This window comes from Lepus europaeus, chromosome 15 (assembly GCF_033115175.1).
Source record: "Lepus europaeus isolate LE1 chromosome 15, mLepTim1.pri, whole genome shotgun sequence".
NCBI classification, from domain to species: Eukaryota; Metazoa; Chordata; class Mammalia; order Lagomorpha; family Leporidae; genus Lepus; species Lepus europaeus.
In genome coordinates, this window is record NC_084841.1 from 48,202,610 (window position 1) to 48,226,861 (window position 24,252).

The window sequence follows — 24,252 nt, forward strand, 5'->3', positions numbered from 1 at the left end:
ACTGCCTGGCTATCCACACAGAGGATAACCAGGATTCCTCTGGAGCCAGATAGTTATGGAAGTGAGACAAGAGTTAAGAGACTGAAGGAAAATGAGGTCTGTGACAGTGAAGACAGGGAGGGGTAAGAAAGCAAAGTCACAGGCTGTGCTTGAGGACAGGAGAGGAGAGCTAATTCTGTCTTCTTGGCACATCTCCAGGTGATAAGGTTCAGAGATGAGCCACCCAACCAGGAGGTCACACAGAGGTCACCACAGTGGAATCCGATGGGGAACTCACAGATCCACTCTGAAAGGATCCGGGTCTCCCAGAGAAGCAGCAGGTGTGAGGATGGAGCAATGAAGCAGAGAACAGGAAGATAAAGAAAGGCAGAAGGGCAAAACCCAAGTGTGAGATGTTGGGGGAAAAAGGAAGATTTTGTTTCATTTTTTCCCCATGGAATTGAAAAAGTAGCAGTTTGATTCAAATACAATAATGGACAAGTAGAGAATTCTGATAAGTTCTCTGTAACTACGGGACAAACCTTCCACTTCCCTATCATCCCCTATAATAAATCCATCAGCAAATATTATCAACTCTATATTCTAAATACATTCCAGAATCCAAACATTCACCTTGCCATTAACAATTTAGACTAATATTTTCCCTATACTACTTATCTGGATAAGAAAAATACAGTTTCATTCAATATTGCTTCAGTGTAGGCCCCTCCAGTCACAGCCCCTTACAATAATGGATCAACATCATCAAACAGAAATTGCATGTAATGTGAGATTGAGATAATGGCTGCCCTGCAAAAGTAGTCTTACCAAATATTTGCAAATGTTTTTCTAAGTAAAAACAAAATGATTTTTATTTCTAGGCAATTTTATACAAGATACTCAAATATCATGGATTTGCATCTTTTTAAAAAAAAATACTATTTATTTGTGAGGCAGAGAGACAGAAACAGAATTAGAAAAACCTTCCATCTATTGGTTCACTTCCCAAATGTTCTCAACAGCTGGGGCAGGGCCAGGCTGAAGCTAGGAGCCTATGAATCCATCTAGGCCTGCCATGTGGGTGGCAGGAACCTTAGCACTTGAGCCACCGTCTGCTGCCTCCCAGGCTGTGCAGTATTACGAAGCTGGAAGTGGAAGCAGAACCAGGACTTGAACCCAAGCACTTCAACAGGGGATGTGGGTGTCCTTAACGCTATGCCAAATACCTGCCCCATGATTTGCTTTTTGGTTGGATGAGTGGTGGTGTAGGCAACAGGAGAGTAGGCATGGGAATTATGGGAGAGTTTAGTTATTGCGGCTTTATTCATCATTATGAGTTTTAAACACCTGATGCTTAAAATATCTCAACAAAGGGCCATCACTGTGGTGTAGCAGGTTAAGCCTCCACCTGCAGTGCAAGCATCCCATATGAGAACTAGTTTGAGTCCTGGCTGCTCCAATTCCAATCTAGCTCCCTGGTAATGGCCTGGGAAAGCAGTGGAGGATAGCCCAGGTGCATGGGCTGCTGCACCTCCATGGGAGACCAGGAAGAAGCACCTGGCTCCTGGCTTTGGATCGGCGAAGCGCCGGCTGTAGCGGTCATTTGGGGAGTGAACCAACGGAAGGAAGACCTTTCTCTCTGTGTCTCTCTCTCTCTCACTGTCTATAACTCTACCTGTCAAATAAATTTTTAAAAATTTTAAAAATTGAAAAAAAAGATGGCCCAAGTGCTTGGCCCCCAGCACCAACAGGGAGACCTGGAAGAAGCTCCTGGTTTCAGATCAGCACAACTCCAGCTGTCGCAGCCATTTGAGGAGTGAACCAGTGGATGGAAGACCTCTCTGTTGGTAATTCTATCTCTCAAATAAATAAATAAATTTTTTTAAAAAAAGACTGTTCAAAAAAGGCCCCCTGTTAAAAAGTCTCAAACTGGGGCCGGTGCTGTGGCACAGTAGGCAAAGCTTCCGCCTGCAGTGCCAGCATCCCATATGGGCTCCAGTTCGTGTCCTGGCTGCTCCACTTCCCATCCAGCTCTCTGCTGTGGCCTGGGAAAGCAGTGGAAGATGGCCCAAGTCCTTGGGCTCCTGCACCTGCATGGGAGACCCAGAAGAAGCTCCTGGCTCCTGGCCTCGGATCGGCTCATGTCCTGCCATTGCAGCCAGTTGGGGAGTGAACCAACAATGGAAGACCTTTCTCTCTGCCTCTCCCCGCCCCCACTGTAACTCTACCTCTCAAATAAATAAATAAAAAAAAAATCTTTAAAAAAAAGTCTCAAATTATACAAATGAGCATGTCATCTGATTATTAACCTGAATGATTAATAAAGAATAGAATAAAAGAAATTCCAGAATCTCAACCAAAACATTTCCCTGATCCAGATCCCCCCAGTCTTGTTCAGCCCCATAATGTGCCCATATTATGGTCCAAACCTTGGTCTCCTATCCCCCCCTCACTTCTAGACTCTCCTCTTCTTCACCTGTCACTTTCTCTACATTTCTCATTCCTTCCCATCCATAATGACACAACCCTGTACAGGACATAGGGATAAATTTCCCCTCTTTATACTCCTGGTTTCCTCCCTGCTAACAGAATGAAAGCCAGCAATGTAAACTTCCCGTCTCAAAGCACCTCTGGCCACTTCTTTCTCTTTGCAGAACCCTCGAGCCATGCTGGAATTCGGAGCCAGGGGCTGCATTACCTGGACTCCTTTCACTCTCATCACCTCCCTCTCTGTCCCCTGATAAACAGTCAAGTAAGTCTTCTTACTGTTCTCGACATTCTCTCTATTATATCCATAATAACTGTAATAGTAATAAATTACTCAAAGGTTTTGAAGAATTTGCATTTTTCTTTGAAAGTTAACATACATCTTTAAGAACATAAAAATGTTTTCTACTACTAAATTCCAAAGAATAAATGGATTTGCTCTGATATATTAATTTTAAAAAGCATGTGCCTAACATGCTGTCATTTGTACTTCAGGGAACATATAGCTTTAGAAAAATGGATGAAATGGGGGCTGGCACTGTGGAGTAGCGGGTAAAGCTGCCGCCTGCAATGCCGGTACTGATACGGGTGCTGGTTGGAGTCCTCCTCTTCTGATCCAGCTCTCTGCTATGGCCTGGGAAAACAGTGGAAGATGGCCCAAGGATTGTACCAGCATGGGAGTCCTGGAAGAAGCTCCTGGCTCCTGGTTTCAGATCGACCCAGCTCCAGCTGTTGCAGCCATCTGGGGAGTGAACTAGCAGATGGAAGACCTCTCTTTCTCTCTCTCTCTCTCTCTCTCTCTCTCTGCCTCTCAAATAAATAAATAAATCGTTTTTAAAAAATAGATGAAATGCATCATAAAATGGGGCCTTACGGGAACATGTAAAACTGTTGACTTCTTGGACCCAATTCACACTTGTCTTTACTAATCCCAAAAACGCATAGGAGATTTTTTAAATACCATTTGGCATGGGTAGACTGCACTTTAAATTTAAACATGGAGAATAAAGAAGTAAAAAGTTATTGAAATATAAGCTGACAGACTGCCTAATAATGTATTGCGTATTTGTTTACATGACATAAGCACAGCCAAATACATTCCTCCTATTGTTTTTTATCTTTCCTTGTGACTGTTTATATAATTTGCTAAATAGGCTGTACTTCATTTTATCACTCATGAATGCCTACACATTGCCCTGAATGATGTTTATTTTTCAAAGTTTTCATGTTGATTAAATGGTTGATGAACTTAAAGGATTATTTTTAACCTTCTAGATATGATAAATATGTCATTAAAATCACTTTAAGTCCTTACCTTTAAGAGATAACACTGAAATATTCACACACAGAATCAAGTTAGCCAGGAGTCTGGATGATGGGAACATCCAATTTATTACAGCATTCTATTCTTTTTTTTTTTTTTACAAGTATTTGGGAACTTCCATAATACAAGATTTTTTTTAAAGAAAGAAATATAATTTCCATACCAAAATGCTTACATTTACCGATATCTCTTTGAAGAAAGCATACTATGGGGTAGTCATTTAGTCCTACTGCTTAAGACATCCACATCACACACTGATTCCTGATTCCAGCTTCCTGCTAATAAACACCCCAAAAGCAGCAGGTCTGTGTATTCGGGTCCTGTCTCCCATGTGGAAGACCTGGATTGAGTTCCTGGCGCCTGCCTCCCGGTTTCAACCTGGCCCAATTCTGGCTGATGCAAGCGTTTGACGAGTGAACCAGTGGATGAGAGTTCTTTGTCTCTGTCCCTCCCTGTGTGTCTCTCTCAAATTTAAAAAATAAAATAAAATAAACAACTTAAAATCTAAAAGCATATTAGGAAATTATTCTTGCTCTTCATTTAAATATTTTGCTATTTTTTCTCAAGAAAAACTCCAACCACCTTCTTAAAACTGCCTACAAGAGGCTGTTATTAAAATGCTAACAATCAGGGCCGGTGTTGTGGCATAGTGGGTAAAGCTGCTGCCTGTGAAGCTTGCATTCTATATGAGCCCCAGTTCTAGTCCCGGCCGCTCCAGTTCCAATCTAGCTCCCTGCTAATGCACCAGGGAAAACAGTGGAATCTGGCCCAAGGGCTTGGGCCCCTGCACTCACTTGGGAAACCCGGCTAAAGCTCCTGGATCCTGGCTCCTGTTTTCAGACCAGCCCAGCTCCAGCTATTGCAGCCATTTGGGGAGTGAACCAAGCAAGACCTGTCTCTCTCTGTCTCTCCCTCTCTCTCTCTCTCTCTCTCTCTGTAACTCTGCCTTTCAAATAAATAAATATATCTTTTTAAAACATGTTAATAATTGTTATGTTTGGTTGGCAGGATCATGAATCATATCTATTTTCTTCTCTGTGACACATTTTTGTTGTTTGTTTTTGTTATTTTCTCTTACACATTGCATATTTCTTAAGATTTATGTATTTATTTGAAGGGCAGAATTACAGAAAGACAGAAACAGAGAGAAGTCTTCCATCTTCTGGTTCACTCCCCAAATGTCCCCAAACAGCCAGGGCTGGGCTGGTCCAGAGCCAGGAGCCAGGAGCTTCTTCTGGGTCTCTTACATGGGTGCAGGGGCCCAAGCACTTGGGCCATCTTCCACTGCTTTCCCAGGAGCATTAGCAGAGAGCTGGATCAGAAGTGGAGCAGCTGGGTCTTGAACCAGTGTCCATATGGGATGCAGGTGTCACAGGTGGTGACTTTATTTGCTACTCCACAATGCCAGCCCCACATTCCAGATTTCTAAAATCAGCATATATTATTATAGCCACAAGATAACTTGATTTTTCTGATTCCATGAGAGTACAGTTTTCCCACCTCAAACATAGAAAACCTGTCTGTATCACAAATCTCTATATGTTTTCCTGCAAGTACGATGACAATATTGATGAAAACATGAACACAAAAGCCCTGCTGCCCACACAACCAGCTATCCTGTGACAGAGGTGAAGAGTGAGCTTTGACTGGCACTGGACAGAGCTAGAGGAGATCCCTCAGGAATGATGGACAGACAGTCTGCAGATATCTAGGTCGGATTCTGGCAAAGCAGCTTTATTGACTCATACAACTGAGTGTGCACAATGGGCTCGCTGGGAGCAGATGGCCCAGAGGAGTCGGGTGTTTCTGGGAATGTGATACACGATATCTTACACTATTTTCATTTTAAGCTTGGCTTGAGCAGGGATCATGCTTGGCTACTGATATATAGCTGTACAGTGTTTTCTTCTGTTTTTCTTTTAGACGGGTTGGGATTCAGACAAGAGGAAATGTTTCTGTCCTTCCCTGAATGGGAGGAAGCAGATAATGTGTTTTTCACTTTTTGCTCTCAACATTATTCTTTTTTTTTCCTTCTTCTCCTCCCCTACATCATTGCATTTTGGGCAGAACTAGTTGCCCATTCTCACACGAGGCCTCAGAGGCTCTTACAGCCAAGGCTGTAAGACCCAAGGCTCAGTCCAAAAGGGACAAATATCGTATGTTCTCCCTGATCGATGGCAACTAAACGAGCATCTAAAATGATACCCATTGAAGTGAAATATACACTATGAGAGACAATGACATGATCAGCCCTTGTCTAGACTGTTGAGGAACAACTTACTATTTTATTCCTTTTAGTATTTTTGTTGTTGGTGGTGGTGTTGTTGTTGCTCTGTTTGTTCTACATAAGACCACTGGTTGAACTCTGTAATCAGTGCACAATCATTCTTAGGCGTTTAAAATTAACAGAAAAGTGATCTCTGTTAAACATAGGCGTGGGAATAAGAGAGGGAGGAGATATATAGGTTGGCACATGCTCACTTGGACTTACCTCCAATGGTGGAACTAGAAATGTGCCAGGGGATTTCAACTCAATCTTACCAAGGAGGCAGGTACCAATGCCAGCGCACCTGGTAAAGTGATAAGTATAAATACACAGCTGATCAAAAAGATAGGGTATGTGTCGAAGAGATTTCACAAATAAGACCAGTGTAAGCAAATAATGAAGGATAGAATTAAAAGGGAGAGAATGATCCTGCGGGGGAAGCAGGACACACAGCAGACTCATAGAATGGCAAACACCCAAAACAGCACTCCTGCCTCAGAATCAACCCTTGGGACATTCGGATCTGGCTAAAAGGTCCATGAGAGTCTCACAGGTATGGAAAGCCATGACACGGTGGCAAAAAACAACCTAAATGAAAGATCCTGGTGAACAAGACCCCAGCAGAAGGAACAGGCCATCAAGGAGAGAGGCACCTTTCTCTGAAGGGAGGAAGGAACCTCCACTGTGATACGGCCTTGACTAAACAAGTTCAGAGTCGGTGAACTCAAGGGACTTCCATAGCCTAGACAGCTCATAGCAAGAGTTTCGGGTGATTGCTGACGTCATAAATAAGAGTGACAATTGTTAAATCAACAACGGGAGTCACTGGGTACATGCTCCCCACGTAGGATCTCTGTCCTTAATGTGTTTTACTATGAAACTTAAAAACACTACTAGTCGAACAATACCCTATACCTTGTGCGGTTGTGTGAGTGCAACCTGTTGAAATCCTTGCTTAGTATATACTAAGTTGATCTTCAGTATATGAAGGTAATTGAAAATGAAACTCAATGAAGGGCGGGATGGGAGAGGGAGTGGGAGAGGGGAGGGCTGCGGGAGGGGGAAAGCCGCAACAATACAAAAGTTGCACTTTGTAAATTCACATTTATTAAAAAAAAAAAAAAACTATATAACAAAAAAAAGAACTTAATACTTTACCCTTTTAGTATTTTTTATGTTCTACTTAAAACTATTGGTTGAACTCTGTAATTAATATACAATTATTCTTAGGTGTTTAATTAATGCTATAACTAGTACTCAAACAGTATTTTTACACTTTGTGTTTCTGTGTGGGTGCAAACTGTTGAAATCTTTACTTAATATATGCTAAATTGATCTTCTGTATTTAAAGAGAATTGAAAATGAATCTTGATGTGAATGGAAGAGGAGAGGGTGTGAGAGAGGGGAGTGTTGTGGGTCGGAGGGAAGTTATGGTGGGGGGGGAGCTATTGTAATCCATAAGCTGTACTTTGGAAATTTATGTTCATTAAATAAAAATTAAAAAAAAAAAAAAGACCCATGGCTCCTGAGACTCAGTATCAGAAACCGCAGGGTCCTTGGGGGAAGGGGCCACGTTTTTACTCATTTATTCAACAAATGTTTGGTACTTACTACATGTTGAGTTCTACTCATGCTAGTGTTTTTATTTGTACATCTTTAAGAGAACCTGAACTTTACTAACCTACCCCTGAAACTTTTGGGGAAAGGTTTTCAAAAGAGTTACTTTCAATTCCCATAATAAAGACAATTACCAAGAGCCAGTATTAGAGAATATCTCTGTATCTTTAGCAAAACTGTTATTTAAACTATTATCAATAAAGCAATTCAAGATGCTCTTCATAAGAGCCTACTTGATAAATCTCTTTTACAAGGGAAAATATGACCTTACAAACTATGCTTTTAAAAAGAAACCAAGGCCGGTGCCGTGGCTTAACAGGCTAATCCTCCGCTTTGCGGCGCCGGCACACCCGGTTCTAGTCCCAGTCGGGGCGCCGGATTCTGTCCCGGTTGCCCCTCTTCCAGTCCAGCTCTCTGCTATGGCCCGGGAGTGCAGTGGAGGATGGCCCAAGTCCTTGGGCCCTGCACCTGCATGGGAGACCAGGAGAAGCACCTGGCTCCTGGCTTTGGATCAGTGCGGTGCGCCGGCCGCAGCGGCCATTGGAGGGTGAACCAACGGCAAAAAGGAAGACCTTTCTCTCTGTCTCTCTCTCACTATCCACTCTGCCTGTTTAAAAAAAAAAAAAAAAAAAAAAAAGAAAGAAAAAAAGAAAAAAAAAAGAAACCAAAACCTGACTGGCGCCGTGGCTCACTTGGTTAATTCTCCACCTGCAGCGCTGGCATCCCATATGGACGCCAAGTTCCAGTCCCAGTTGCTCCTCTTCCAGTCCAAGTGTTTGGGCCCCTGCACCCGCATAGGAGACCAGGAGGAAGCACCTGGTTCCTGGCTTCAGATTGGCGCAGCGCGCCAGCTGTAACGGCCATTTGGGGGATGAACCAACGGAAGGAAGACCTTTCTCTCTGTCTCTCTCTCTCTCACTGTCTAACTCTATCTGTCAAATAAAAATTTAAAAAAAAAATCAATACCATTAAAACGTGGTTACTCTGCCCTATGATCCAATAATCCTACTACTGAGTGAATACCCAAAAGACATGAATTCATTTTATCAAGGAGATACCTGTTCCACCATGTTCATAGCAGCACCATTCACAATAGCCAAAATATGGAATCAACTAAGATGTCCATCATCAGATGAATGGATAAAGAATATGCAGTATGTCTGCACAATGGAATACTATTCAGCTATGAAAAATAATGAAATCCTGTCATTTGTAACAAAACAGATGGAACTGCAAAACATCATATTGAGTAAAATAAGCTGGACGGAGAACAACAAATACTGCATGTTCTCGTTTATATGTGGGGACTAAAATTTAAACACACACACACACATACACACTCACACACACTCAGTGTGAACACAGAATGTTGACTGCCAGAGGATGAGAGGAGTAACAGGGATAAAAGGAGTTTGAATTAAAAAAATATATATAGGGAAAATTGGGTGTGGCTCACTAATTGTGACAAATACTAGAATATGAAATGGTAATTGGGGAAATGGAGTGAGAGATGGGGACTCCTTATATACAACCTCACAATTTGTGTTTTGTAAATTTAAAACTATTCCAAAATAAAATGTCTTTTAAAAATATGGTTACTCAGGGCCAGCATTGTGATATAACATGTAAAGCTACCACCTATGACACCAGCATCCCATATGGGTGCCAGTTCAAGTCCTAGTTGCTCTGCTTCTGATACAGCTCCCTGCTAATGTGCCTGGGAAAACAGAGGAAGATGGCCCAAATGCTTGGGTCCCTGCACCAACATGGGAGATCTAGACAGAGTTTCTGCCTCCTGGCTTTGGCCTGGCCCAGCCCTGGGTGTTGCAGCCATTTGGGGAGTGAACCAGCTGATAAAAGAATTTCTCTCTCTCTCTCTCTCAATCTTGCTCTCTCTCCTTCTCTCTCTCTCTCTCTCTCTCTCTCTCCCTCTCTCAATCTTGCTCTCTCTCCTTCTCTCTCTGTAACTCTACCTTTCAAATAAAACTTTTAAAAATATGGCTGCTATTTCTATGAGCTTCTAGCTATCAATCAAAATTTAGTATTCTTTTTATCAATACGTTATCTAGGTTTTATCCTTCTAGACTGAGATTTTAAAATATTTTGCCTCAAAAAACTTACGGAAAAATGGAATTAAGATAAGTTTGTTTTGATCCCAAAATTTTGAAATTCATGCAGTTTTTTCATAGTATGTATCTTCCATGAACTTTTTGAAGACCATTCATTCTGTATTTCAAGTCTTCTTTGCAAAAGAGTAGACTGTAAATTGTTTACGATCCTATGCAAACTCTAGAATCTTCCTATTTCATACATGTACTGTTTGCCTCCCACTCCTCAGCATGCTTTTCTAAAGATGAGAAAACAGACTCTAAGGCCACAGAGGATGGTACTGTCAGAATATTTATATTTTAGACCTAGGTCTGCCACTTATCACCCCAGTGACCTTGGGAAAATCTCTTAAATTAGTTGAACCCTCAGAGTTTTGGTTTCTAAGCTTCAGTTAAGAGCACAAACCACACTAAGTTGCAGTAAGAATTTAACAGCAATTCCTGCCTGTTAATAAGCAGATAGCCAACAAATCCTCCTTGCTGTGTGTATCCATGGATGACATGATACAAACTGAAGCTAGGGGTTGACAGTATTTTTTTATGGACATACATAACAAAGCGGTGAGCACTAACTACCGTCCACTAACATCACCCCCACCAAGTCCACATATGCAACTTCCATAAGGTGCTCAGGCAGTCGTCTGCAGGGATGAACTCAGATGCTAAGGATGGAGAAGGAGGAAAGGAAGGGGTTGTTAGTAGAAAGCCCAGGGCCTGGGATTGATGCTTTAATCTCCTGTGCTAAAATAATGTGCTTTTCTTCTTCTACACTTTTTAAAAATTAATTTATTTATTTGAAAAGTAGAGTTACAAAGAGGCAGAGGGAGAGAGAGAAGTCCTCCATCTGCTGGTTCACTCCCCAAATGGCCACAACCACCAGAGCTGTGCTGATCTGAAGCCAGGAGCCAGGAGCTTCCTCCAGGCCTCCCATGTGGGTGCAGGAGCCCAAGCACTTGGACCATCTTCTACTGCTTTCCCAGGCCACAGCAGAGAGCTAGATCAGAAGTGAAGCAGCTGGGACTCAAACTGGTGCCTAAATGGGATGCTGGCACTGCAGGCAGCGGCTTTAACAGCTATGCCACAGTGCCAGCCTCTTCTACACTTTTAAAGAATGTTTATATTTATTCATTTTCATCCACTTGAAATACAGAGCAGCAGAGAGAGAGACAATCTTCCATCCGCTAGTTCATTCCCCCAATGCCCACAATATCCAGGGCTGGAAGAGGAGCCAAGAACTTCATCCAGGTCTCCTACATGGGTTGCAGGGGCCCAAGTACTTGAGCCATTATCTGCTGCTTCCCAGGCACATTAACAGGATATTGAATCCAAAGCAGAGTAAGCCAGGACTCAGACAATCCAGCATGGGAGGTGGGTGTCCAAAGCAGCAAGTTAACCTGTTGGGCCACAAGCACCTGCCGTCTTCGTTAATACTTACAGTTGAAATACAAAGTTAGGTTTTTATAACACTTGGGGCTCAGGACCATGAACACCACTGCATTGCCTCGAGCTTCAGTTTTCCTACCTGTGACATGGGGGAAGCACGGTCTTTGCCACCTCCACATTCTACAGTAAAGTCTGCAGGAGGAACTCATTCCTGTTCCTTGTAGATGGAGATGGGCAAGGGGTGGTTAAGGGGTTTCAAACATTCAGTGTAAAAGACATATCCAGAGTTAAGGCTCATCAAGGGGAAAACCACCAAGTTAAAAAGCACCTAGGCTCTAGCCTGGAGAACTTGTTTAGGTCCCAGTGCTACAAATACACTTAAAGGCCTTGGCCAAGTGTGCTCACCTATAAAGGAGTATGGTCTATATAACCTCCAAGGTCCTTTGTACTTTGAATCACTTTAACATTTCTTTAAACAATGGTCCACAATGCCGGTGCTGGAGTGTAGTAGGCTAAGCTGCTGCTTGGGGCACTAGCATCCCATATGGCCATTGGTTCCTGTCCCAGCTACTCCTCTTCCAATCCAGCTCTCTGCATATGGTCTGGGAAAGCAGCAGCAGATGGCCCAAGTGCTTGGGCCCCTGCATCCACAGGGAGACCCAAAAGAAGCTCTGGATCGGCCCAGCTCTGGCCACTGCAGCCATCTGGGGAGTGAACCAGTGGATGGAAGACCTTTCTCTCTGTCTGTAACTCTGCCTCTCAAATAAATAAAAATCTTAAAATAAATAGATTTAAAAATGATCCACATGCTCCTGTCCCAGCAACTATTTAACTTCTTAGTATTTTGGGTAGGATAACTCTGAGGCTCGTCCCAGAGAGACTGAACCCCAGGGGTCCAGGTGCCGACTGGGGAGGCAGCCTCTACGAACACCTCCTACACTGACTGCCTCCTTCCCCTGCCCCACTTCTCACACTCCTGTGTTATTACTCTGTATGATCACCTCAAGATAAATTGCTTATGCTAATAAAAAAATTTGTTTTAGGGGCTGGCACTGTGGTGCAGTAGGTTAATCCTACACCTGTGGCATTGGCATCCCATATGGGCGCTGGTTCTAGTCCTGGCTGCTCCACTTCTTTTTTTTTTTTTTTTTTTTTTTTTTTTTTGACAGGCAGAGTGGATAGTGAGAGAGAGAGACAGAGAGAAAGGTCTTCCTTTTTGCCATTGGTTCACCCTCCAATGGCCGCCGCGGTAGGCGCGCTGCAGCCGGCGCACCGCGCTGATCCAATGGCAGGAGCCAGGTGCTTCTCCTGGTCTCCCATGGGGTGCAGGGCCCAAGGACTTTGAGCCATCCTCCACTGCACTCCCTGGCCACAGCAGAGAGCTGGCCTGGAAGAGGGGCAACCGGGACAGGATCAGTGCCCCGACCAGGACTAGAACCCGGTGTGCCGGCGCCGCAAGGCGGAGGATTAGCCTAGTGAGCCGCGGCGCCGGCTGCTGCTCCACTTCTGATCCAGCTCTTTGCTATGGCCTGGGAAAGCAGTAGAGGATGGCCCAAGTGCTTGGGCTCCTGCACCCATGTGGGAGACCCAGAAAAATTTCTGGGCTCCTGGCTTTGGATCAGCACAGCTCCAGCTGTTGTGGCCATTTGGGGAGTGAACCAGTAGAAGGAAGACCTTTCTCTCTCTCTCACTGTCTGTAACTCTACCTCTCAAATAAATAAATAAAATCTTTCATAAAATTGTTTTTAAAAAAAGGTCCACACTGGAAATCCAAAACAAAGCTACTTAGCTATGAAATGGTAAGCATGAAGGTACTGGAATTCAGGCTGAACTGGCTCTGATTCTCACTGCTGTTACTAACCACGTGACCTTGGAAAAGTTACTTCTGTGGGCATCAGTTTTTCTGTTTACAAAACAGAAACAATATCATCTTCCTCAGAGAGCTTTGTGAAGATTAAATAAGATAAGGCACATGTAGAATTTAGCACAGTACCTGGCATACAGGCAGTGCTTAATAAATGCTACAGTTATAAACTGTACTTTTATTTTTCTCATTGTATAAGTTTGGGTTTTTCCATTAGCCTGCTAATATTCAGGAAAAAAAAACTATACTTTTATTGAATCTAGAATAAATAATACCTTGCCCAATGCAATTTGTCAGCTTAACAGCACTAAGAAATGTGTCAAGTTTAATGGATTCTAACTAATGCTATACTACTCATTTTTTTTTTTTTTAAATTTTTGACAGGCAAAGTGGACAGTGAGAGAGAGAGAGAGAGAGAGAGAGAGAAAGGTCTTCCTTTGCCGTTGGTTCACCCTCCAATGGCCGCCATGGCCAGCGCGCTGCGGCCTGCACACCACGCTGATCCGAAGGCAGGAGCCAGGTGCTTCTCCTGGTCTCCCATGGGGTGCAGGGCCCAAGCACTTGGGCCATCCTCCACTGCACTCCCGGGCCACAGCAGAGAGCTGGCCTGGAAGAGGGGCAACCGGGACAGAATCTGGCGCCCCAACCGGGACTAGAACCTGGTGTGCCGGCGCCGCTAGGCGGAGGATTAGCCTATTGAGCCGCGGCGCCGGCCATCATTTTTGCTTTAAATTTAAAAAAATTTTGAGAGGCAGAAAGAAACAGAGAGAGTCTCAGAGAGAGGGGAAAATCTCCCATCTGCTGGTTTACTCCCCAAAGGCCTACAACAGCTGGGGCAGGGCAACACTGAAGCAAAGAGCTGGTAACTCAAAATGAGCCTCTCATGTGGGTGGCAGAGATCCTACTACTTGAGCCATCACCCGCTGCCTCCCAGGGCACACATAGCAGGAAACTGGAGTCAGAAGCGGAGCTGGGACTCACATCCAAGCACTCTGCTTATAGGGGATGTGGGCGCCCCAAGTGGTGTCTTCATCTCTAGGTCAAACACCATCCCAGCTTTCAGTTCTTATTTTACCAGGTAAGGCAGGGAGGAACCAACTCTAAGTTCCACATATTGATTCATGTTATTCACTGAAATGAACTTAAATGTTCCGCAGATGCTAAAAGCTCAATTTAAGTAAGAAGTATGAGTTGATTGGATACCATTAACACAATATGCTAAGCAAAAGAAAGAACTCCGTATGTACTCTCCTATACTACAATTCCCAAAGGCAAAATTTCACTTCGTCTTTATTAACATAGGCATAGGAAGTAACTCCTGAAGCTAAGGTTCTGACTATTACTGCACAGTAGCATCAACTATAGTGCGATGAATAAACAGTCATTTTGATTGGTTCTTGCTCATATTGTTTATAGTAGAAAATCAAAAAACTACATACATCCCACATTGACTTTGCTTTAAAATATATAAATATTCATCAATTCCCCAATTTTCCAAAGTAGTTTCTAGAGTTACCTTGAGGAAGAGCTCCTCACAAATATTCTTTCTGATATAAATCACACACAGAATTTATCTTCTACAATTTTTTATCTACTATAAATTTTTTAAAATTTTCTAAGTGGGTCAAAAACAAACAAAAAAACAAAACTAACTAAACAAACATGTTGGGCCAGCTCAGGAAATTGTCTCTTGTGATTTTACAATTTTCTTTTTGATCTTATAGTTCTCCTGACCACGTTTCTTAGTGACTCACTTTCATGGAATCTTTTCAAGGAATCCAACATTCCTTTCCCCCAGGAACAATACTACTCTTTCCTTTTGCACTTGCATTTCATAAGTTTACATACTTACCTGAATTATCATTCTCAAAGACAAGTGTAACTGACACCAGCAAATTTACAAGAGATATGAGAGACTGCTGTGAAACCAATAACCCAGCACTTGGAGGAGGGAACCAGCTGTGAAAACCAGCGTTCAGCATGCTTGGGCATAGCCCCGTCTGCTTTATGGGGAAGAGATGAGTACAGGCTTATCTGGTCAAATGGTTAGGTGTAAACAGGATTATATTTGTACCAGGATGAAAGATACATAAATTGCCAACATCCAACTGTTACCTACAGAAATGGCAATTGTGTGTGTTCAACGTGATGTGTGTGTGTGTATAAAATACATATACATCAGAAAACTTTACATATGTAACTGAAAAAATGACTATAGTTAATGTTAAAAATTACATCTTCTGGTGCCAATGCTGTGGTGCAGTGGATTTAAGTCCCAGCTTGCAGTGCCAGCACCCCTTATGGGAGCTGGTTCACATCCCGGCTGCTCCTCTTCCGACCCAGCTCTCTGCTAACGCCTGGGAAAGTAACAGAAGATGGCCCAAGTCTTTGGGTCCCTGCACCCACGTGGGAGACCTGGAAGAAACTCCTGGCTCCTAGCTTTGGATCAGCTCAGCTCTGGCCTCTACAGTCATTTGGGTAGTGAACCAGCAGATGGAAGACCTCTCTCTCTCTCTCTCTCTCTCTCTCTCTCTGGCCCTACCTCTATCTCTATCTTTCAAATAAATAAAATAAATCTTTTTAAAAAATTATATCTTCTACCAAAATTTTATTCTCCCTTTGAACACTGAATATAGTTCTCATGATGTGATTTGAAAAATTGCATTCCACATTTGCTTAGGAATTCACCCTGAGCTCCTGCATAATAAGTGACCAGACTATGGATTCCTAAGAAAGTTATTTCTGCCTTCTTTCTTCAAATTGAAAGTCACTCCTGTCCCAAAGAAGAAGATGAAGGAGGAAAGTACTGTCTAGCTGACTAAGCTGCAGAGTGATTAAAGTCTGAGTATAACACTGTTGGTTTACTTCTTAGACATACATCTTTTGGGCCCAGAGGATCCAATACAGCATGAGTGTACCTAAAGAAGGCACAAAGGGGCCAGCATTGTGGCATAGTGGAGTAAGCCACAGCCTGCAGCACCAGCATATGGGCACCAGTTCCAGTTCTGGCTGCTCCACTTCTGATCCAGCTCCCTGCTAATGTGCCTGGGAAAGCAATGTAAGACAGCTCAAGTGCTTAGGCCCCTGCTACCCATGTGGGAGCCCCAGATGAAGATCCTGGCCCAGCCCTGGCCATTGCAGCCACTTGGGGAGTAAACCAGCTGATTGAAGAGCTCTCTCTCTCTTTCTCTCCCCCTCTCTTCTGTAACTCTGCCTTTTTTTTAAAGATTTTTATTTATTTATTTATTTATTTGACAAGTAGAGTCACAGTGAGAGAGAGAGAGACAGAGAGAGAGAGGTCTTCCTTCCGTTGGTTCACTCCCCAAATGGCCCCAATGGCTGGAGCTACGTAGATCCGAAGCCAGGAGCCAGGTGCCTCTTCCTGGTCTCCCATGCAGGCACAGGGGCCCAAGCACCCAGACCATCTTCCACTGCCTTCCCAGGCCACAGCAGAGAGCTGGACCAGAAGAGGAGCAACCGGGACCAGAACCGGCACCCACATGGGATGCCGGCGCCACAGGCGGAGGATTAACCTAGTGCACCACGGCACCCGCCTCAACTCTGCCTTTCAAATAAATAAATGAATAAATCTTTTTAAAAAATTATTTAGGATACAAGAATGTTAGGGTCTCTCATAAACTCAAGGACTTGGGCCATCTTCCACTGCTTTCCTAGGTGCATTAACAGGGAGTTGGTTCAGAAATGGAGCACCAGCGTCTTGAACTGGCACCTAAATGGGATGCTGGCATTGCGGGCAGCAGCTTTACCCACTATGCCACAAAGCTGGCCCTCTCATAAACTCTTAAAAACATAAACCCATGGAGTTATTATCCAGAGTGGGAAAAGCTTCAACCTTATCATTAGATTTGGGTTAAAATCTTGGCTGGATATTTGTTTTTCCTTTGTTTTGCTTGTTTGTTTAAAGTATTTATTCGTCTATTTATTTACTTGAAAGGCAGAGTGACAGAGAGAGAGAGAGTGATCTTGGATCTGCTGGTTCACTTCCCAGATAGCTACAACAGCTGGGGCTGGGTGAGGCCAAAGCCAGGAGCCAGGAACTCCATTCAGGTCTCCCACATGGTGGCTGGAACTCAAACACTTGAGCCATCATCTGACACATTAGCAGGAAGCCTAGATAAGAAGTAGAATAGCTGGCATAGCCTTGGCAACTCATGACAAGAGCCTAGGGTGATTACTGATGCCATAAACAAGAGTGTCAATTTGTTAAGTCAACAACAGGAGTCACTGTGCACTTACTCCTCATGTAGGATCTCTGTCCTTAATGTGCTGTACATTGTGATTTAATGCTACAACTAGTACTCAAACAGTATTTTACACTTTGTGTTTCTGTGTGGGTGCAAACTGTTGAAAGCTTTACTTAATATATGCTAAATTGATCTTCCGTATATATATAAAGAGAATTGAAAATGAATCTTGATGTGAATGGAAGGGGAGAGGGAGTGGGAGAGGGGAGGGTTGCAGGTGGGAGGGAAGTTATGGGTGGGAAAAAGCCATTGTGATCCATAAGCTGTACATTGGAAATTTATATTCATTAAATAAAAGTTAAAAAAAAATAAGTAGAGTAGCTGGGACTCTAACTGGTACTCAATAATGGATGCCTGTGGTAGCATAACCCACTGCACCACAACACTGGGCCCTGTTTGTTTTTGACAAGCAGAGAGACAGACAAAAACAGAAGCAGAACTCTCATTCACTGGTTCACTTCCCACAAGCCTACAATGGCTAGGGCTGGGCGTGGCCAAAGCCAGGAGCCAGGAATTCATCCCGGGGCTCTCAGCTGGGTGGCAAGAACTCAATTACTTGAGCCAACACTGCTGCCTCCCAAGGTGTCCACTGACAGGAAGCCGGAGCCAGGATCCAGAGCTGGGAAAGGAACCAAGTCACTAGGACGTGGGAGTAGAAAGCTTAACCGCTAGGCTAAATGCCTGCCCCCAAATGGACACTTGTGCTACTGCAGTCAGAGCCCCTTTCTGCTCTCCTCACCTTTATGCACCTGTGTATACAATGAAGATTAGCATGCAGCCTGCAGACAACTCATGAGGAAAAGCATATGAAGTGCTTTATAGCAACTACTACCAATGTTTAAAAGATGCCAAACCTTTCACTTCATCATTATCAGGAGATATAAAATGTACATGTAGACTTGGACATCCTATAAGCACAGAGGTATAAAAACTCCTGTGAAATTGATTTTCTATTACAAGATTCATATGCAACTAAGCCTCATCAAGGTACCTAATGTAAACGAAGACAGCCATCCTTTCCACATCAAACAGATGAGACAGATGGGAGGAGGAGAGAGCTCAGAAAGAGGAACAGGCAAATGCCAGAGGGATGTTTTTAAAATACAAATCTTAACAAGTCCCTCCCATTCCTACAGGTCTCCAACCGCTCTCCACTGTAGGATAACACCTCAAGTCTTCAGTAGGTCAACCGAGGCTCTCGGCAAACCTGACCCCTGCATGCCTAGGCAAACTCGTCTCACACGCTCTTCTCTAGTTACTTTAAAGGAGGTCCAGTTTTCTCATCCCACGTCATTCTCTCAGTCTGGATGTGATTTCCCATCCCTCATCCTGGTTCTCAGCTACCCAAACTCCCACTCTTCCTTGTTCCAGCTCAGGGGGGCAATTAGTCTGCCTACCTCTGCTGGGCTTCTCCCACACAGTGTGTGAACATCACAGCACAGCTGACCACACCTGTATTTATTTATTTTTTATTTATCTATTTATTTGAAAGTGAGAGTTACACAAAGAGAGAAGGAGAGGCAGAGAGAGAGAGAGAGAGAGAGAGAGAGAGAGAGAGAGAGAGAAAGAGTTCTTCCATCCGCTGGTTCACTCCCCAATTAGCTGCAACAACTGGTACTATGTTGATCTGAAGCCAGGAGCCAGGAGCTTTCTTCTGGGTCTCCCACGCAGGTGCAGAGACCCACGGACTTCTGTCATCTTAAACTGCTTTCCTAGGCTATAGCAGAGAGCTGGATCGGAAGTGGAGCAGCCGGGTCACGAATCGGTACCCAAATGGGAGGCCAACACTGAAGATTGCAGCTTTACCCACTATGCCACAGTTCCGGCCCCCACATCTGTATTTCTTTAGCTTCCTTTAACCCACAGAGGCAGGAGTTGGCTTTATCGTACTGAGAGTGACACTCAAGTGTTTCTTTAGCTTTTAAAATGCTCCAAACGTAGTCCAGATTAGGCTTTATTACTTTATACTACAAGTATAAGAAACAAGGCCACTGGTGTTCAAGGAATGAGAGGCTACTTCTTCAGAATGAAGATTTGCCTTCAACATGAGAAATGTGTTAGTTATATGAAAACTTATTTCATTTGGGTAGCAGTCTGGTAAGAAATACTTAATATAGTATGCCTACTTTCATCATTTACAAAAAGTTTGCTAATGTAATAACACAAGGATGTTCTTTTTACATATTTAAAATCAATTATTAGGAATAACTGGTAACAGCAACATTTTTTAAATTAATCTTGGGGCCAGTGCTGTGGCTCAGTGGGTTAACACCTGGCCTAAAGCACCGGCATCCCATATGGGCACTGGTTCTAGTCCCAGCTACTCCTCTTCCAATCCAGCTCTCTGCTATTGGGAGACCCGGAAGAAGCTCCTGGCTCCTGGCTTCAGATCAGCGAAGCTCTGGCCATTGAGGCCAACTGGGGAGTGAACCATCAGATGGAAGATCTCTCTCACTCTGCCTCTCCTCTCTGTGTAACTTTGACTTTCAAATAAATAAATAAAATCTTTAAAAGAAAGAAAGAATTAATCTTTGAAAATGCCCAATTTGTATGAGCTTTTAACTTTTTTATAACCCATAAATGTTCAAAACTGGATGAGTCAGAGAAACACAGGGAAGATATATTTCTCTGTAAAAATGTGATTATGGCATGCTTCTTTCCAGGCTGTGATAGATACATCATATGGTATCATTTTTACAATGGTGCCAAAGTTATTTGTTTGGTAAATAGCATTGCTCCCTACCCTAAAACTGATGTTTGTACAAGTAGCATATCATACAGAATAAACAAATTAGGAAAAGTCCTACTTCTTCAACTTGAGTAGAAAGTATCTGAAGATACAGATTTTCTTTTATGTACATCCCAATGTGTAGCAAAATTCCTATCAAAGGCTGAATTGTGTCTCCCCTTCCACCAACAAAACAACAAAATAAAGATCTGTTGCAGTCCTAACTCCCATACCTCAGAATGACATTATTTGGAAACCAGGTCCTTGCAGATGTAATTAGTTAAGATGAGATCATACTGGTATAGGGCCATCAACCCATGGTGACTGGTGACCTTATAAGAAGATGGCCCCAGGGCTGGCACTATAGCACAGTGGGTTAAGGTCCCAGCCTGCAGTGCCAGCATCCCATATGGGCACAGGTTCGAGTCCCAGCTGCTCCACTTCTGAACCAGCTCCCTGTTAATGTGCCTGGGAAAGCAGCAGAGGATGGCCCAAGTCCTTGGGCCCCTGCACCCACATGGGGGACCCGGAAGAAGCTCCTGGCTCCTGGCTTTGGATTGGCTCAGCTCCAGCTGTTGTGGCTATTTGGGCAATATACCAGCAAATGGAAGACTCTCTCTCTCTCTCTCTCTCTCTCTCTCTCCCTCTCTCTGTAACTCTTTCAAATAAATTAAAGAAAAAAAAAAAAAAGATGGCCCCATAAGAAGACACAAGACACAGAGACTCAGGGACAAGGCCATGTGCAGGTGGGTGGTGGGAATTACAAGCCAAGGAGTGCCATGGGTTGCTGCTGTCATTGGAAGCTGGGAGAGAGGTCTGGGGCGGAGTCTCTCTTAGTTTCCTGAAGGAATCACCCTGATTTTAGACCTAAAGGTTCCAGAGCTGTCAGACAACACATTTCTGTTGTTTCAAGTCACCTGGTTTGTGATACTTTGTTACAGGAGCCGCAGGAAATGGAGACAACATTTTAGGGTTCTGTTCCTCTGGGACTGAACTGCAGTCACCAAATAGGAAAGGTACGCATCCATCCAATTTTTTGAAAGCTGCTTTTAGAAATTTGACAGTGTGGGGCCAGTGTTGTGGCGTAGTGGGTAAAACGAACATCTGCGACACTGACATCCCATATGGGTGCTGGTTCAAGTCTCAGCTGCTCCACTTCCAACCCAGGCCCCTGCTAAGGCACCTGGGAGAGCAGCAGAAGATGGCCCAAGTGTCTGGGCCCCTGAATCCATGTGGGAGATCAAAGCTAGTGCAGGCCACGAGCCTAGAACTCCATTCAGGTCTCCCACATGGGTACAGAGGCCCAAGCACTTGGATCATCCTGCACTGCTTTCCCATGCACAGTAGCAGAGAGCTGGATTGAAAGGGCAGCAGTCAGGCCTGGAACCAGCACCCATAATCAAGGCTGGCATTGCAAGTGGCAGCTCAACCTGCAGCACCACAAAGCTGGCCCTCTATACTCATATTTTTCAATAAGAACTTTTAAAAGACTTTCTATGGGAAGAAAGTTTTTGGGCAGTGGATTAAGTCATCTTGGGATGCCCCCATCCCATACTGGAGCACTGGTTTAAGTCCCTGCTCCTCTGCTCCCAGTCCAGCTCCCTGTTAATGCAGAGGCTGGGAAGGGAGTGGATGACGGCCCAAGCACTTGGGTCCCTGCCACCTTTGTGGGAGAACTAGATGGAGTTTCTGGTTCCTGGCTTCAGCCTGGCCCAGCACTGGTTGTTGCAGACATTTGGGAAGTGAACCCCTCGCTGGAAGATCTCTGCGTGTGTGTTTTTCTTGTCACTCTGCCTTTCAAACAAATCTTTTAAAGATTCTGTTAAGACAGGGGGGGTTCCATGATTCTGTGCTAATTTGTCCTACTTTGCTACACCCCTAAATGTAATGCTCAGTCAGTATACAGGGTACCCATCTACAGCAACAGAGTCAGCATGGGCTCTTCTCCCCTCCATCTATGATATCTGCCAGCTCCCAAAGTCTACCACCGCTAACTCCTTAGCATCCTGTAAAACAGAGCTTAGAAACTCTCACCGTCAGACCCGCACGATCTGTGCTAGCTCACTGCATGCAGCACCACACTGGACACACTTATCAAACAACTCCTGGTTGTGACGCCTGATTTCACGTCCCAAGTTGCTTGCAATCTTGTTTTCATGAACGTGGACTCTTTAAGAAAATGGCATAAGTGAGGAATCAGGGATGGGGGAGAGGACGACGGGGAAGAGAGAATGGGGTGGCAGATGAGGCTGATGAAGCCACGGGAACCCTGAATGGACGTGATCTCTCCATTGGAAGAGGTGCTACCGTGAGAGTGGATAATGATGGCGCCCCGATAGAAAGGACCCCCCCACCACCACCACCACCACCACCAGGAGCACTCTAGGGGACCAGCAAGGCAAGTCCAAGTGGAATACTACAGTGCGCACTGACAGCTGTGGTGTTAGGGCAAAACTGAGGAAGAAACCAGGAAACTGCAGCATCGTAGGCCAGCTAAGCACAGGGGACAGATGAAGTAAAGCCTACGAAATCTGCACTTTTCAAGTCTAACCTAGTACAAAAGGCACACAGAAGGAAAAGAAGGACCTGACATACAGAGCCCGACCCGTGGAGCCGGACTCCCCAGGGCACTTCAGGGAATCGGGGACCGACCACGGTGCGTGGGGGAGGCCGCTTAGCGCTCGGGCTGGAACCCCCCTCATGCTGCTGCGGGAGTGGCCGCGGGGAAGCGACTTTGCCCCTGGGTTTCCCGGTCGGCCATGGACCTCTCGGGCTCACTGCGCAGACCCAGCTAACACCAGAACTTCAACCGGTGCCCAGCACGAAAGCACTTGAGAAAAGTCTCTCCTTGGGGTGGCGGCGCTTTGTGTGTGCAGTCCTCAGTGACCTTATCTGGGGCCTGTAACAGGGGCACAAGCTACACATGAGGGGGACGAGAAGCAGGTGGCGGCCAGAAGCGGAAGCACCCACCCACCAGGTATCAAGGATGACTCTCCGGGATGGTAAGCCATAAAAGTGAGGAGCGAGATAAAGGGGGAGCCGAGAGCGCGGGGTGACGGGGACTCGCGTTCCGGGGGGCACGGCTCAGCCTCGGGGGAAGACCTGAGCTCCGAGCGCTGGGCAAGAGCGGGGCGCGGCCGCGCCGTCCCGAGGGCCTCGGGAGCTCCGAGGAGCAGTCGGGGCGCATCCGGCGAGTCTGAATCAGCGCCGACGGCCGGAGGGGCAAGGCCCATTTCCCAGGAGGTGATACCTCGGAGGGCAGAGGGACTGATTTGCTATCCTCACCTCTGGCGCGACATGTTCCGCGGCTCTGTGCTCATCCTCCCTGCCAGCCGCAGCCACCCGGCAGGATGCGGCTCGAGGAGCCGGAGACAGCGCCCCGAGCCCGTGCCTGCCGGGGGAGCGTGGGGGGCGCACAAGCAGCGAGCGTCCCTCGGGGACGGAAGAAAGCAGGACGAGTGGCCCGGGAATCCCAGCGGGTGGCTGGCGAGGCCGGACCCCGCAGCGGGCCGGCGCGATGACCTCGGCGGCCAAGGTCGGGCCGGTCCTTCTCCGTCCCGGTCCCCCTGGGCGAGCACCTCTGCCCTCCCTCCGCAGCAGGCGCCGACCTTCCCCTCGGGATGCCGGGGCGGCCGGGGTTCGAGAAGAGGGCGCAGGTGCGCGCGGCCCCTCGCGCTCCCCGGAGACCGGCCTTGGTAGTCAGCCGCGCGCTCGGTGGGGACAGAACTTCTGCCCCGGCGCCGCCCGGAGCCCAGCGCCCCGGCACCGGCTCCCACTGCCCGCCGCCCTGCCCAAGGTACTCCCTCCCGCGGTTCCCGGAGCCCTTCCTTTCCCCTGGGTCCTCCTTCCTTCCCTCCCCATCTCCTCTTCCTCGAGCCCCGGAAAAGTTTGGCCTTGGCTGGCCCGGCCCGGAGCCCGGCACTCACCGCGAGGGGCGCGGAGCAGAAGCGCCAGGCGCGCAGGCAGCGAGGGCGGCGGCGGCGCGAGCGCGGAGCTCCTCAACAGCGGCCCCTGCTGCCCCGGCCGCCGACCGCGCAGAAAAAAGGAGGAGGCGGCCGGTGTCACCTGCCCGCTCTGCCCGCCGCGTCACGCGGCACAGCACCGCCCCCTGCCCGCCCGCCGCCGCCGCCGCCGCCGCCGCCGCCGCCGCCGCCGCCGCCAGGTACCCGCCACGGCGGGAGGGCGGAGCCTGCGACCCGGCGCGCCCAGGAGCCGCGGGGAGGCGCGGGTC

General features: G+C 46.0%; 1 protein-coding gene across 4 annotated transcripts in view; it reads right to left on the reverse strand.

Annotated features, from left to right (window-relative positions):
- Positions 1-24,029, reverse strand: part of ELOVL7 (ELOVL fatty acid elongase 7) — a 106,948-nt gene extending 82,919 nt beyond the window's left edge. The window contains exons 1-2 of one of the 4 annotated variants that reach the window (XM_062211723.1): positions 23,948-23,996; positions 6,282-6,360 (exon numbers count right to left, since the gene is read on the reverse strand). The gene's annotated coding sequence lies outside the window, so the exon portion shown is untranslated. Of the gene's footprint in view, positions 1-6,281; positions 6,361-22,055; positions 22,111-23,947 lie in introns of those variants that run through there. The other 3 variants (XM_062211725.1, XM_062211724.1, XM_062211726.1) reach the window with 3 other exon arrangements.
- Between the last annotated feature and the right edge of the window lie 223 nt (positions 24,030-24,252).